This window comes from Gobius niger (assembly GCF_951799975.1).
Source record: "Gobius niger genome assembly, chromosome: 16".
NCBI lineage: Eukaryota > Metazoa > Chordata > Actinopteri > Gobiiformes > Gobiidae > Gobius > Gobius niger.
In genome coordinates, this window is record NC_136867.1 from 30,306,702 (window position 1) to 30,311,476 (window position 4,775).

Sequence of the window (4,775 nt, forward strand, 5' to 3'; positions counted from 1 at the left end):
TGTAGTTTCAGATGGAAAATATTGAAAAAAACTGTTTCCTGTAGGCTCGCGACCCACCTTTGAGCCCCGACCCACCAGTTGAGAACCACTGTTTTACATTAGTATGACCGAGTGGGATGTTCTGCAGGACCTTTTCAAAAACACACTATAAAAAGATACTTTCTCACATTTTTAGAGTACTTTAACAGATATTTGATCCCTTATTTGCATAATAATATTTCTCCAAATCACATTGGGGGCCAGAGGTTCTGTGCTCCCGGGCCTGACGTTGCCTACCCCCGATCTATATCGTGCAGAATCTGCTTTTTGGAGCTTTTAGCCATGTTGTTTTGCCATTTCCTGATCAAAACCCCCCCACGGTGGTTTTTGGCTTCATTCACTCAGAGCAGGATTCAGGAGGATTACTGAGAACTGAGCAGCTGCTGCGCCCCCTGCTGGAAACCACTGACTGTGACACGCTGAGGTTTCTTATATCATAGCGTCAAACAGGAAGAGCCCGACGAGGACTTCCAGGTCAGAGCTGCCCCTGTAGCAAAAACAAACGCCCCCTGAGCTGAACTGACGTCATGTTTGTGAAGAAGGAGCTCTTTCTAACCAACTCTGGACTTGTCTGATCTTTTCTCTTACATAACGATAACGTCACAGAGACTTTATTCAACCTTCCTAAAGTAGAGGCCACTCGTCAGAAGTTGTTTTTTCTCTCCGAAATTCGGGGACTTTCACCAAAACGAAAGCCAAAGTGTTTTCCTGTGACTGTCTCTGATGGAACCAAAGTGGATTCACTTTTAGAACCAACGCGACGGAGCGTCCAGAGCGGTGAAAAGTCATGAAAATACTTATGTTTATCACGAAAACAGTTCTCCATAGTTTACTTTGGGACGGCTAAAACAGCAGATACTTTAAAGTTAGATCATCGCAAAAGCTAAAACCTCAATTTCGATTCGATAAAAGTGAAATCGTGCAGCTCTACGAGTGTTTACTGAAAATAATGTGTCAAAAATTAAAAGATTAATAAAATGGCTTTGTTTTTTGGTTTAACTCCTTAACTCCCACCTGAACCGAGCACATTCTCTCCAGTTTGGCTTTACCCCAATCCAAAAGCTTCTGGGGAAAAAGGTGAGAAAATAGCGACAAAACTGAGACGAAAACAATGATGGAAATGTGACAAAAAAGTGACGAAAAAATGAGAAAAATGTGACAGAAAATAACAAAAAAGACAAAAAAATGTTTTAAAAAATGACCAAAAATGCAACAAAAAAATTACAAAAAAATTACAAAAAAATAAATAAATAATAATTTGAAAAAATAAAAAATAATAATAAAAATAGACGAAAAATTGATAAAAATAATAATAAAATAAAAAATGACCCCAAAAAAATGAGAAAAATTTAAAAAATAAAAATAGACAAAAAATTGATTTAAAAAAAAATGAAAAAAAAAAATGAAAAATGAAAAAAAAAAAAAAGACCAAAAAATTGATTAAAAATAAAAAAATGAAAAACAAATAAATGAAAAAATAAATAAAAAAATAAATAAAAAATTGATAAAAAAAAAAAAAAAAAAAAAGTTCCAAAATGAGTTGAACCCCCCAAAGAAAAGATGGATCTTTTTCCTCACGTCATCAAATTTTATTCCATTCAGATGAGTTTTGTAGATCTTAGCTTTCAAATGAGGCGTGACTCTGGCCTACAGGATTTGGGTAAAGCTGAACTGGAGAAAAAGCTCTCGGTTCAGGCGGGAGTTAAGAGGTTAAAGCTCAATAAAAGTGTCAGAATCAGATGTGTAAAAATCCTTCCACATGTGTAGAGTGTGGAGTCTTACGGAGCACAAAGGAAATGACCATATTTGGACGACAGCGTCTTTCCTGCTACACGTGGATCCCGAACACGTCAGTATCTGTGACTCTGGGGCTGTTTTTCCTCCGCAGTGTCTCGCCCTGAACCTTTAGTGTTGGATCTGACCCGGTTTACGTGGGATTCAGGACCAGGACCAGGACCAGGACCAGGTCTGAGCCGGTCCCGCGGGTCACGTGACGGGAAGGAGCAGCAGCAGAAGCGGCAGTGACGGATCCGGACGGGTCTCGTTTATAAAAAACATTATAAAAACTAGATTTAATTTAATTTACACAAAACGAACAAACGAAGCAGCGGAGCCCGAGCGCGGACCGGGTTTAGTTCCAACTCAGAAACGTGTCGGCGGCGTTTTCTTTTCTTTTTTCTTTCCAAAGTGTTTTAGGAAACGACTTGGCGAAGAGCCGGGTCCGAGCCGGGTCCGAGCCGGGTCCGAGCCGGGTCCGAGCCGGGTCCGAGCCGGGTCTGAGCCGGGAGCTTAAAGGAGAATTCCTCTGAAACAATAAATAACTCGTTTGAATCCCGGACGTCGTGAACTCGTGCTAAAAACAGACTAAACTAAAAACCGTGGAGGAAACCAGGACCTGCTTTGGGCTGCGTTCAGGAGCGTTGCGGAAATACGACTTCAGGACTCGATTGTCCAGTTAAAAGACAAAGTTAAAGGGATATTTCAGGATTTTTGACATAGGGCCTCATTTCCTACTGATCCAGAGAGTTGTTGAGTTTTTTAATTCATGCAGTTCTTATATTTGAAGAGTTTAGTGATGCTAGGCTAGTGCATGTCTATGGTAACTAGTAGCCTGCATTAAAAACAGTCTGACCCACAGAGCACCTGAGGCAAATCACTGATAACACCAGACTAACCATAGAAACATCTGTGTGACAGCACTAGCCTAGCACTAGTACTAGCCCAGCACTAGCCGAGCACTAGTACTAGCCCAGCACTAGCCGAGCACTAGTACTAGCCGAGCACTAGCCGAGCACTAGTACTAGCCCAGCACTAGTACTAGCCCAGCACTAGTACTAGCCCAGCACTAGCCTAGACTAGCACTAGCCTAGCACTAGCCTAGCACTAGACTAGCACTAGCCTAGACTAGCACTAGCCTAGACTAGCACTAGCCTAGCACTAGACTAGCACTAGTACTAGCCCAGCACTAGCCCAACACTAGCCTAGCACTAGTACTAGCCCAGCACTAGCCGAGCACTAGTACTAGCCCAGCACTAGCCTAGACTAGCACTAGACTAGCACTAGCACTAGCCCAGCACTAGACTAGCACTAGCACTAGCCTAGCACTAGACTAGCACTAGCCTAGCACTAGCCTAGACTAGCACTAGCCTAGCACTAGACTAGCAATAGCCTAGACTAGCACTAGCTCAGCACTAGCCCAGCACGAGCCTAGCACTAGACTAGCATAGCACTAGACTAGCACTAGCCGAGCACTAGCCCAGCACTAGACTAGCACTAGCCTAGCACTAGCCTAGCATAGCACTAGCCGAGCACTAGCCTAGCACTAGACTAGCATAGCACTAGACTAGCACTAGCCGAGCACTAGCCTAGACTAGCACTAGCCTAGCACTAGACTAGCCTAGCACTAGCCCAGCACTAGCCTAGCAATAGCCTAGCACTAGCCTAGCACCACTAAACTCCTCAAATATAAGAACTGCATTAATTACAAAACTCAACAGCACTCTGGATAAGTAGGAACTAAGGAAAATCCTGAAACATCCCTTTAATGATGCACTGATCCAGGTTTTTTACTTCAGATATCGGGGGTTTAAGTATCTGCCGATATCCGATATTGTCCGATACCAACTGAGCCAAGAGAAAGTGTCTTAAAAGTGTCTTGAATCTGGGTTATTTTATTCGCCGACTTTTGTTTTTTCTATCTTAGCTTCTGATTAGCTGATGTTAGCATTAGCATACTGGCGATCGGAAATACACGATAGCAGATTTTAAGCAGTATCTTGACGCTTAACCTCTTAACTCCCGCCTGAACCGAGAGGATCTTTTTCCTCACGTCATCAGATTTTTGTTGTTGTTGGGTATTCAACTAATTTTTGTAACTTTTTTGTCACATTTGTGTTTTTTTTTGGTAATTTTTTAATCAAATTTTTATCAATTTTTTTCCCTTTTTTTCTTCAATTTTTTATCAAATGTTGGTCATTTTTCGTCACATTTTTTGCAATTTTTAGTCGAATTTTTATCACATTTTAGTCATTTTTTGTGACATTTTTTTTATTTTTTCGTCCATTTTTTTTAATCAAATTTTAGTCATTTTCCCTCAGATTTTTGCTTTTTTCCCCCCGAATTTTTATCAATTTTTTGTCATTTTTTTGTCAATTTTTTGTCAATTTCTTGTGACATTTTTGCCACTTTTCCATCATTGTTTTCGTCTCAGTTTTGTTGCTTTTGGATTGGGGTAAAGCCAAACTGTAGAAAATGTGCTCGGTTCAGGTGGGAGTTTAGGGGTTTTTAACTCAGAGCTAATTTTGACAATTCGTTCCAGTTTTGTTGGACTAAATATCCTGCAGCTCCTTCACATCGCTGATTAAACACATTTAACGATGACGTGCTTCGGGTTTGCTCCTCCCGGACTCAGAGCTGTTCCTTTGGCAGTGATTTAAAGAGGCTCTTTCAAACTGAGGCCACGCGTGTTTAGTCCCTTCTTTGTTTCGTTATTCGGAGTCGAGCGAAGGATCTGCAGGTTTTACTTTAGCCACAAAAATATGATGAACGACCTCTGCTCCTGAACGCAGCTTTAGTCCCGGTTCAGACGAAGACCCTCGCCGTGAAGTCGCTCTGACCCCGAGGCTCTGACCCTCGCTGAGGCTCTGACCCCAGCCGAGGCTCTGACCCCGAGGCTCTGACCCCGGCCGAGGCTCTGACCCCCGCCGAGGCTCGGCTCTGACCCCGCCGGGCGCGGC